We start from the raw sequence: 11,555 nt of genomic DNA, 5'->3' as shown, positions 1-11,555 counted from the left end.
AGGTAAATAAACCGCCAGCCCTGCAATGATTTGTGACAAAATGAAGAGCTGAAAAGTAACCTGTGGTCGGCTGGGAGCCCAGTAACTGGCCCACCGAGTATGTGAGAAATCAGCTCTTAACCGGCCCTGAGTCTCTATGAGCCGGGCTCTGCCCGGCCCCTGCCAGGACAGGGCCAAGTCCACCTCCCAGGACTCCCTACCTCTCGGCTGGACTCCCCTCTGCCTGGTGAGGGGGCAGCTCCGTGCCCTGGGTCCCTGCTGTTCTCAACCCAATCCCCCTCCCCTGTGGGCACCATGCAGCCTCCCGTCTGCAGCCCCTGGCTATGCCAGGCGAGCAGCGAGCCAGGACTCCGGCATTCCCTGCTGCTTTGTCCCCACCCTCGTGTTTCACCCGCCTCTTGGACCCCTCAGTCACACCCGCCATGGGGCTCAGGTCACGGTCCGTGCAGTGCCCTGCCCAGAGGGTCCCCCCTGGGCCGGTAGCTGCTCCCGCAGTACAGATCATAGCAGATGGCAGGCACCTGTACAGCACCACACACATTAGAACTAAAATCCTAAGAACTAAGGGGCCAGGGCTGGAGGGGCCCTAGAGGCCGGATCCCCTGTAGGCCCTGGTGCCAGTAGGTCCCTGCTGGACAGAGCAAGGGGGGCTGGCCCAGTGAGTGGGGGCACCAGGCTAGAATTCATAGGGTACATCCACACCACAATAAAAACCCCACAGCACCAGGTATCGGAGGCCGGGTGTCACGGAGTGTGGGGGAGTCCAGGGTCTGCACCCCTCTTCCTGGGATTCACTGTGACTCTCAGCCAGCCAGTAAAGCGGAAGGTTTATTGGATGACAGGAACACAGTCTAAAACAGAGCTTCTGGGTACAACCAGGACCCCTCAGTCAAGTCCTTCTGGGGGGCCGGGAACTTAGACCCCGGCCCTGGGGTTCTCTGCGTTCCACCCCCAGCACCAAACTGAAACTAAACCCACCCCAGCAGGCTCCCTCCTGTTGCCTTTGTCCACATTCCCTGGGCAGAGGTGTCACCTCCCCGTCCCCCTCCTGGCTCCGGTGACAGGCTCTCAGGTCTCCCACCCCCAGTGAAACCCCCCTGCCGCATTCCCAGGTCATCACTCCCCCCTCCCTGCTGCATCACATCTCTCCCCCTTTGGAGACTGAACTGAGCGGGGTCACTCTGACCGGTGACCTGGGGAAGTTCAGGGCCCCCTCTCCGGGACAACGCATCCGCTCTCATGTTGGCACTTCCCTTCACATGGACCACGTCCATTCATAGTCCTGCAGGAGCAGGCTCCACCCCAGGAGTTTGGCGTTGGCTCCTTTCATCTGGTGCAGCCAGGTCGGGGAGAGTGGTCCGTGTACACGGTGAAGTGTCGCCCGAAGAGATGTGGCTCTAGTTTCTTGAGGGCCCACACCAGGGCCAGGCACTCCTTCTCGATGGCCGCGTAATGTTGCTCCCGGGGCAGCAACTTCTTGCTCAGGTACACGATGGGGTGTCTCTCCCCCTTTTCATCCCCCTGCATTAACACCACCCCCAGTCCTGTGTCTGAGGCGTTGGTGAACACTATAAAGGGCTTGTCAAAGTCTGGGTTTGCCAGAACTGGGCCACTGACCAGAGCCTCCTTCAGCGCCCGGAAAGCCTCCTGGCACTGCTCGGTCCAGACCACCTTGTCTGGCTTCCCCTTCTTGCATTGCTCGGTGATGGGGGCTATGGCGCTAAAGCGGGGCACAAACCTTCGGTAGTATCCTGCCAACCCAATAAAGGCCTGGACCTGCTTTTTGGTGTGGGGAGTGGGCCAGTCTCTGATGACCTCCACCTTAGCTGGTTCCGGCTTTAGGTGGCCGCTCCCCACCCGATGACCCAGGTAAGATACTTCAGCCATCCCCACCTTGCACTTCTCCGCTTTTACAGTCAGCCCAGCCTCCTGGAGTCAGTCCAGCACTTGTCTAACCTGGGACACATGGTCCTCCCAGGTCTGGCTAAAGACACAGATGTCATCAATATACGCCACGGCAAAACTCTCCATCCCCCTCAGTAGCTGATCCACCAGGCGCTGGAAGGTGGCCGGCTCTCCCTTGAGGCCGAAAGGCAGGGTCAGGAACTCAGAGCCCCAGAGGGGTGATAAAGGCTGATTTCAGCCGGGCATCTGCATCCAGCAGCACTTGCCAGTAGCCCTTTGTAAGGTCCATGGTGGTAAGGTATTGAGCTCCTCCTAATTTGTCTAGGAGCTCATCAGGCCTGAGCATGGGGTAGGCATCAGATACAGTGATGGCACTGAGCTTCCAATAGTCCACACAGAACCGGATCGACCCGTCCTTTTTGGGGACCAGCACGACCAGCGAGGCCCAAGGGCTGGCCGATGGCTGGATCACCCCCAAAGCCAGCATGTCCCTGACCTCTCTTTCCAGGTCCTGAGCAGTTTTCCCTGTGACTCGGAAGGGGGAGCATCTTATCGGCGGGTGCGACCCTGTCTGTACCCGGTGGACAGTCAGATTAGTGCATCCAGGCTGGTTGGAAAACAGCTGTCGGTACGGATGCAGCACCCCCCCGATCTCAGCTTGCTGGGCAGGGGTTAGCTGATCCGAGAGGAGAATTGTTTCCAGGGGGGAACCAGCTCTGGTCCCAGGGAATAGATCTACTAAAGGGTCATCTCCCTGCTCCTCCCAATGTCCACACACGGCCAACACCACAGTCCCCCTGGCATAATATGGCTTCATCATATTCACATGGTACACCCGGCAGTGGTGCGCCCGGTTCGACAGCTCCACCACATAGTTTACCTCGTTTAGCTGCTTGACAACCTTGAAAGGGCCCTCCCAGGAGGCCTGTAGTTTGTTCTTTCTCACGGGGACGAGAACCATCACCAGATCCCCAGTGGCGTAGGCGCGGGCCCGCGCCGTGCGGTCATACCAGACCTTCTGCTTCTTCTGGGCTCTGGCCAGATTCTCCCTGGTCAGGCCCATGAGTTCAGCAAGTCTCTCTCGGAAGATCAGGACATACTCCACCACTGACTCTCCATCGGGAGTGGCCTTCCCCTCCCATTCATCTCTCATCAGGTCCAGGGGGCCCCTCACCCTCCTGCCATATAACAGTTCGAAAGGCGAGAACCCGGTAGACTCCTGGGGTACCTCCCTGTACGCGAACAGCAGGTGAGGTAAGTACTTTTCCCGTCCTGCGCGTGCTGGTTCATAAAGGTTTTCAGCATCATCTTTAGCATCCCATTGAACCTCTCCACCAGCCCATTGGACTGGGGGTGATACGCTGAGGCCCAGTTGTGCCGGACCCCACATTTCTGCCACAAGCACCAGAGCAGGGCCGACATGAAGTTGGACCCTTGGTCTGTCAAGACTTCCTTGGGGAACCCCACTCGGCTGAAAATGGTCAGCAGCGCATCTGCCACGGTGTCTGCTTCAGTGGAAGCTCAGGGCACTGCCTCGGGGTAGCGGATGGCAAAATCTACCACCACCAAAATGTATTTCTTCCCCCACCGGGTCGTCTGAGAGGCCCCACTATGTCCCTGGCCACCTTCTGGAAAGGTTCCTCTATGATGGGCAAAGGTCTCAAAGCCGCTTTCCCCTTCTCCCGGGCCTTCCCCACCCTCTGAAAGGGGTCGCAGGATCGGCAATACTGCCGACAGTGGTAAAGACCCCAGGCCAGTAAAAGTTCTGTAGCAGCCTCTGCCGGGTGCGCCGGATTCCCTGGTGCCCTGAGAGGGGGATGTCATGGGCCAGGTACAGGAGATTGCGGCGATACTTCTGGGGTACCACCAGCTGCCTCCTGACCCCACAGGACTCCACTTCCCCTGGGGGAGCCCATTCTCGGTACAGGAACCCCTTCTCCCACAGGAACCTCTCCTGGAAACCTCTCCCCATGGTCTGTTCCACACTGAGGTTGGCCAGGTCCCTGAGCTTCCGCAAGGAGGGACCTTTCTGCAACTCGGCCTGGAGCTCAGTGGCTGGGGAAGGGATGGGGCCCGGTTCCCTCTTATTGGCCGGGTCTGAGGCCACATTCTCTCTGAGCCGTGCCCCTCGGCGTTCCCTCCCCACCAGGGTAGGGTCCTGCACCTCCGGTGTGGCACCATCCCCAAGGTCAGGGCGCAGTGCCCCTCGCCGGCTCTGGCTACGGGTCACCCCCAGGGTGGTCTGAGGGTTGCTTGGCCAGTCCTCTAGGTCCTCCCCATCACCGCAGCCGGGGACACACTGCTCCTCAGCCTGACCAGCTCCAGTTCATGCTGCCTCTGTTTCTCCTTCTCCTGCTCATGCTGATGTTGCCTCCCCTCTTCCCGCTCATGCTGATGCTGCTTTTCATGATCCTCCAGCTCCGCCAGGAAGATCCCCTGGGATGTGACGCAGCAGGGAGGGGGGAGTGTTGACCTGGGAATGTGGCAGGGGAGTTTCACTGGGATGGGAGACCTGAGAGCCTGTAACCAGAGCCAGGAGGGGTAGGGGGAGGTAACACCTCTGCCCTGGGAATGGGGACAAAGGCTGCAGGAGAGAGCCTGCTAGGGGGGATTTAGTTTCAGTTTGGTGCTGGGTGGTGGAATGCAGGGAACCCCAGGGCTGGGGTCTAAGCTCCCTGCTCCCCCAGAAGGCCTTGACTGAGGGGTCCTGGTTGTACCCCACAAGCTCTGTTTTAGACTGTGTTCCTATTGTCCAATAAACCTTCCGTTTTACTGTTCCCCAGTCACTTACTGCAGGAAGCACCGTTCACGGGGTGCAGTAGATTCCCCCACTGCCACCAGTTGTCACAGAGTGTGGGGGAGTCCGGACCTGCACCCCTCTTCCTGGGATTCACTGTGACTCTCAGCCAGCCAGTAAAACATTTGAGGCCAGTCGGGATCACCCAGTCTGCCCCCCCACCCCACCACCTGGCAAGTGACCGGCACCCACACGCTGCGGAGGAAGGAGACAAACCCCCCAAGGTCCCTGCCAGTCTGAGCTGTGGAGAAATTCCCTCCCCACCCCACAGCTCAGTACCAATGTGGACACAAGAACAAATGGGTATAAACTGGCCATCAGGAAGTTTAGACTTGAAATTAGATGAAGGTTTCAAACCATCAGAGGAGTGAAGTTCTGGAACAGCCTTCCAAGGGAAGCAGTGGGGGCAAAAGACATATCTAGCTTCAAGATAAAGCTTGATAAGTTTATGGAGGAGATGATAGGATAGGATAGCCTAATTTTGGCAATTAATTGATCTTTGATTATTAGCGGTAAATATGCCTGATGGGATGTTAGATGGGCTGGGATCTGAGTTACTACAGAGAGTTCTTTCCTGGGTGTCTGGCTGGTGAGTCTTGCCCACATGCTCAGGGTTCAGCTGATCACCATATTTGGGGTCGGGAAGGAATTTTCCCCAGGGCAGATTGGAAGAGGCCCTGGAGGTTTTTCACCTTCCTCTGCAGCATGGGGCACGGGTCACTTGAGGGAGGATTCTCTGCACCTCTAAGTCTTTAAACCACAATTTGAGGACTTCAGTAGCTCAGTTTGTTACAGGAGTGGGTGGGTGAGATTCTGTGGCCTGCGTTGTGCAGGAGGTCGGACTAGACGGTCATAATGGTCTCTTGTTCTGACGTTAAAGTCTATGACTCTGTGACATACAGCAGATCAGCTAGACCCTGGGCGTGTGAGCCAGAGCCAGCAGGCCACACACCTGAGAGAGAGAGAGAATGGTCGGTGCCACCTCAGAGCCCTGCCCCTTCCCACCTGATGGCCCGTCTCCAGCCATGGCCAGCCCTGATGCAGCCAGGAGCCCCTGCCCCGGGCCAGGGCCCCAGCACAGACAGAGGTGGCTGCATTTCAGTTGCTGGGGGAGCAAGCTGTGCATGAAAAGTTGCTGCATTCCACCCCAGAGGTGGCTGCCTCTCAGTGATGAGTGCAAAGTACTTGCTACTGTGGGATCATGTCTGACAGGACCGGTTCATGGGTCGCAGGGGGAGGGAGCAAACCTCCAGGTGCCTCCTCAGCACAGGGCTTGGGAAATGGCTCCAGTTTTGCAGCCTGGGATAAGAAGCCCAGAATTTGGCTGCAGCCTGCAGCAAACACCCCGCCCCGCCCCAGTTTGTCTGTCTGTCTGCCTGTCACCATCTGCCTCTGATCACCTGCGCGTCACTTTCCAGGAAAGCTGGCAAAGAATTTTCTGTCTTCGCCCCCCCCCACCCCCACCCCGTGATCATTTCCCAGTGACCATTCCCCTCCCACCCAGCCACTTCCAGGGAGACCCCCACCCCAGCACAAAGTGCTCACTCGTGCCCTTTCCAGGAGATCCCCCCCACACTTGTGCCGGGGGGTGCCCACAGCCTGGCAGTGAGGCTGTGTGGGGCACCCCCTCCCCCAGTGTGGCAGTGCCATTCGTCCTGAATGAGCACGAAACATCCCTACTACAGAGTTGTCCAGAGAGGGCTGCCCACCCCACACCAAGAGCCCTGTGGGTTTCTCCCCAGCCTCAGGACCCTGCAGGCTGCGTTGGGCCAGCAGTGGCAGCTCTGAGCGCTAACCATGGAGGGGGTAGAGGAAGCCTGGCACTGGGCCATTGCAGGGCATGGCAAGGCCATGGGTGCACAGCGGGGAATGCAGCCCTCTGAGCCCTGCCCCACGGGCCGTGCTGCCCCCCCCCCGTCCTGGGCCGGATTTAACAGGTGCCCGGTTACAGGGCATCCCTTGAATCAGCTGCTTCTCCCAGGACCTTGGGCTCTAATTAATGTCAGCTCATTAGCAAGATAACATCCATTTATTACCCAGCCTCTCTGGCTGCTGATTAACCCCTTCCCCAGCGTGGGGGGTGGCCACAGCAGGGGACCCAGTGCCAGGCCCTGGAGGCGCCACCAGGGCAGGGCTGGCAGGAGAGTGTGGGGCACTTTTAGGGGGCAGGCTTTGGCTTAGGGCTACACGAGGGAGTGAGCAAAGGCTGGAGGGGCAGCAGGTGGGGGTGATGCACAGCTGGGGTGTCAGGATTCCTGGGTTCTATTCCCAGCAGTGCCCTTGGGCAGGAAGGATGGCCCAGTGCCTAGGGCCCTGGCCTAGGACCCAGGAGCTCCAGGTCAATTTCCTGAGTGCCATGGACTCCCTGTGTGAATGGGGCAAGGCACTTGGCCTCTCTGTGCCTTCGTTTCCCCTCCGTGCAAAGGGGATGACAGCCCTGCCCGGCCCCCCCCCCCCCCGGGTGCATGAGGATCGATCCATTACAGCCGGGGAAGGGTTTTGAGATCTACTGGTGAAAAGCGCTCTAGAAGAAACTGGCACTATTATTAGCCCCCTTGCCTCAGTTTCCCCACCTGTGCTGTGAGGAGAATGCTCTGGCCCAGCTCCTCCAGGAGAGGAGACCCACTCCAGGGAAGCTTGCAGGATGCTTTGCGGCCCTTGCAGGGGGGCTGATGAGACCAGACAGAGGACAAGGGCCCAGACAGAGTGTGGTGAGATCGGAGACGGGACTCTGGCTGGCTTTCTTCTCTTCCATTATGTCCGGGCTCCGGCCCAGTGTGACAGCGCCAAAGCCCTGGCATTCATGGGACTTGTGGCCTCTCCCGGCAGGATTCTTAGCTCCCAGTTATTGATGCAAGAGGCTGCCACGGCCCACCCCAGAGAGGGCTGCATTTCCAGGGGGTGCCTGTCGGGATCCAAAGCCTGTTCTCAGATGCACCTGCATAGCCCCACTGTCCTCCCTGCCCCAGAACCCCAGCCTGCCTCACACAGCTCCTGAACGCAGCACGTGCCCGTCTCGAGCAGAGGTGTGGGGCGGGTGGGAATGCAGGGGACCCCATCCTGCTGGAAGAGGGAGCCATGTGGCCGGGATGGGGGAGGGGGTAAGCCTGTCTCCTGAGATGCACCTGTGGCCCCTGCCCATCCAGGAGGTGCCCCTGGGTTCTGCAGAGCCACATGGCTCAGTGCAGAGTGCAAGGCCTGGTCCTGGCACGAGGGTTTGCAAGGGCCGGGCCGGCGCCTCGGGTCAGAGCCAGCTGCACCTCTGCCCTGCTTCCCCCCATGCAGGGAGTGCGAGGGTCCCACACTGAGACCCCCCGGCCCTAGGGAGGGGCCTGCCCAACCTGCTGTTGGCATGAGACCCCTCAAGCCTACTTGGCCAGGCGAGAGGTGGGGGAGGGGAAAGGGGACACGCAGATTGCGGGGGAGGTGGCAAGGATCAGCACCGGCCACTGGGTGCTGGGAGGACACAGCACCCTCCAGCGTCAGCTTTTCTCAAAGCCCCACCCCCCTCCCACCCCCCATCAAAGTCACTGGTAGGGCTTCTCCCCACACCCCCGCCCAGTGGGGATCTCACACCTGCGGACTGGAGATCAGCCCTGCTCTCGTCGCTGGGTGTGGGGGATGGGCAGGGCTTCCCCTGTTCTGGTGCTGGAGACCGGCAGGGCCCGAAGCTGCGAGGTGCTGAGCTCCCTGTGTGATGCCGGCGCTGGGCTGGGGCTCAGAGCCTCCAGCTCAGTGCCAATGTGACTGAAGTTGCTCCGCTCAGGTGATCCTTGGAAAAGTGTCTATGGGGCACCCTAGAAGGTTGGCACCTTGCAGCATCGGCCTTGGCACTGGCATTGTCCCCCCAGCCCGGAGACAGCCAGGCCAGTGCTGCAGGCCCAGCGCGGGGCTGGTGGGGGACAGGGGGAGTTGGAGGTGGGATGAAGCCTCCCGTGGAAGGCGCGAGCCCCTGAACCAACCTTGCCTGGGGCCCATCGGCCGGGGGCTAAGGCAATAAATAAAGCAGATGGGTGCCCTGGGCCAGCAGCACTGAGCAAAGCCGCTTAGTCTAATGAGCTTGTTATATCAATCACTCCGCTCAGTTCTCTCTTAGTGGGATCTGTGGTGGGTTAATCAGGCTGAGGGCTTCGGCTCGTTAAGCTGACACCTTCGTTCCGAGAGTGAGTCAAGGGGCCACCCAGGCGCTGCTTATTTATGGACTTCTTTCCGGGGAATATATTAACCAAATGAAATCCCTGGGCTGGAGTGGGCGGCTGGGCCAGGGTGGGCGGTGGCTGGGCTGGGGCGGGCGGCTGGGCTATCACGGGTGGCAGGGAGGAGGGGGGGAAGCTGGGCCATTGCGGGTGGAAGGGTTGGGAGTGGGGAGCAGCTGGGCTGGGGTGGGCAGCTCGGCTATTGCGAGCGGCTGGGCCGGGGTGGGCGGCTGGGCCATCGCGGGCAGCTGGGATGGGGCGGGCAGCTGGGCTATTGCGGGTGGATAGACTATCGCGGGCAGCTGGCCTGGGGTGGGCGGCTGGACTGGGGTGAGCGGCTGGACTGGGGCGGACAGCTGGGCTATTGCGAGTGGCTGGGCAGGGGCAGGTGGCTGGATTGGCATGGGCAGCTGGGCCGGAGTGGGCGGCTGGGCCATCGCGAGCGGTTGGGACGGGGCGGGCAGCTGGGCTATTGCGGTGGCTGGGTTGGCATGGGCGGCTGGGATGGGTGGGCGCGGGCGGCTGGGATGGGCGGGCAGCTGGGCTATTGCGAGCGGCTGGGCCGGGCGGGCGGCTGGGATGGGCGGGCAGCTGGGCTATTGCGAGCGGCTGGGCCGGGGCGGGGGCTGGGTTGGCATGGGCGGCTGGGATGCGTGGGCGCAGGCGGCTGGGATGGGTGGGCAGCTGGGCTATTGTGGGTGGCTGGGCCGGGCTGGCGGCTGGGATGGGGCGGGCATCTGGGCTGGCACGGCGCCTGGCAGACCCCCACTCTGCAGCGGGAGGGGGCTGTACGGTACCACCATGCCGGCTGCCAGGCCCCCAGGGATCGTGAGCACAGCCCCCAAGGGAGAGAGCATCTGGGGCATAGGAAGCTCAGGGACCGGAGTTGGCCCTGTGGCCACATCCTCCATCCTGCGCCTTCCCGCTCCAGACTCCTGCACCCAGGCTCTGATGCCCCTGTGGGCCCCACCCCAGCCAGCCAGCGACTTGTGAGCGGAGCAGGGCTGCTAAGCCGAGTGGCATTGTGCCCAGTTGGTAGCTGGCTGGAGAGTGCACAGGGGACGCAGGCGACAGTCCGGGAGAGTCACTGGCTAGAACTGGTCCCCCCAAGCTGGTGGTAGGTAACCCCATGGACTGCACCATGTTGAGGGCACAGGGCAGAGTGCAAGTCCCCAAAGCAAGCCTAGAACCATAGACCCACAGGGGACCACATGGGCCATCCCGTCTAACCCCTGCCAAGATGCAGGACTTGGTGGGTCTCACCCATCCCAGACAGACGGTTCCAGCCTCCTCTCGAAAACCTCCAGGGAAGGAGCTTCCACAACCTCCGGAGGCGTCTGTGCCATTGTCTGACTGTTCTTACGGTGAGGATGTTTCTCCTGAGATTGATTCTAACTCTGCTGTGCTGTCGTTTGAACCCTCGGCCCCTTGTCCTGCTCCCCCTCCCCCCATGGCAAGGGAGAGCAACTTTCTCCATCTTTTTTGTGGCAGCCTGTCACGGAGTCCCCGGGCGATGCTCTGGAGCTGCTCCCTACGAAGCCAGGCAGGACTCTGGGGGAGTCTCCTCTTGGGAGCAGCCTGTCTGCAGGGGACACAGCTCACCCGGCTCCCCCCTTCCTGGGTCTGACCTCGGAGCATCCAGCATCCTCTGACCCTCCCTGCGCTTCCCACAGCGAGTCTGGCCAGGCAGGGTCCTGGGGGGCCAGAGGGTCCTGCCCCCCAACTCCACAGTCAGACGTGACTCTCAGCCAGCCAGTAAAACAGAAGGTTTATTAGATGACAGGAACATGGTCTAACACAGAGCTTGTAGGAGCAGAGAACAGGACCCCTCAGCTGGGTCCATTTTGGGGGGCAGTGAGTCAGACAACCCCATCTGCACTTCACTCCTCGTCCCCAGCCAGCCCCAACCTGAAACTCTCTCCAGCCCCCACCCCCCCCCCGGGCTTTGTCCCTTTCCCAGGCCAGGAGGGCACCTGATTACTTTGTTCTCCAACCCTTTAGCTCTCACCTTGCAGGTGGGAAGGCCCAGGCCATCAGGTGCCAGGAAACAGGGTGTCGGCCATTCTCTGTGTCCAGACCCCTGCACACACCTGCCCTCTAGGGCTCTGCAAGGATCATACCCCCTTATCCCACCACCTAGATACTTAAGAACTGCATAGGGGAAACTGAGGCACCCCACGCTATTCAGAGGAAACATTAAGAACAGTCCCACTTCTTCACAGGAGCCAGGGCGGGGCTATCCCCTCCTGTCCATGCTCCAGGGCCTGGCCCAGTCAGCGTGAGGACGACCGACACGCTGGATTGGGGATTCACACCATCTCGGGCTCCTTTCGTATCGCCCCACACAGAAGGGTCCTGACTGGCACGAGACGGGGAGACACCTCCAGGCTGGCCAATTCCTGTGGCCTTGGCCCTGGCCAGAGAGAACCACTGTCAAGGGGCAACCCCTGGCCAAGGGAATGGTTGGGAGCCACACCTCTATCCCCTGCACGGCTCACCTGGGAAATCAGCCGCCGCTGGGCCAGAGCTTCCCTTCAACGTGGCCGCCCGGGTTCCTGACCAAAGCCCGATGGAGGCTTCTCCCCCGAGGTGCCCAGGGCAGGCCACGCATTATCCATGGGGAAGGTGCCAGCCGGGGGGATGAGGGTGGCTGATCA

Source organism: Dermochelys coriacea, chromosome 11 (genome assembly GCF_009764565.3).
Source record: "Dermochelys coriacea isolate rDerCor1 chromosome 11, rDerCor1.pri.v4, whole genome shotgun sequence".
NCBI classification, from domain to species: domain Eukaryota; kingdom Metazoa; phylum Chordata; order Testudines; family Dermochelyidae; genus Dermochelys; species Dermochelys coriacea.
This window is presented reverse-complemented; position numbering follows the sequence as displayed.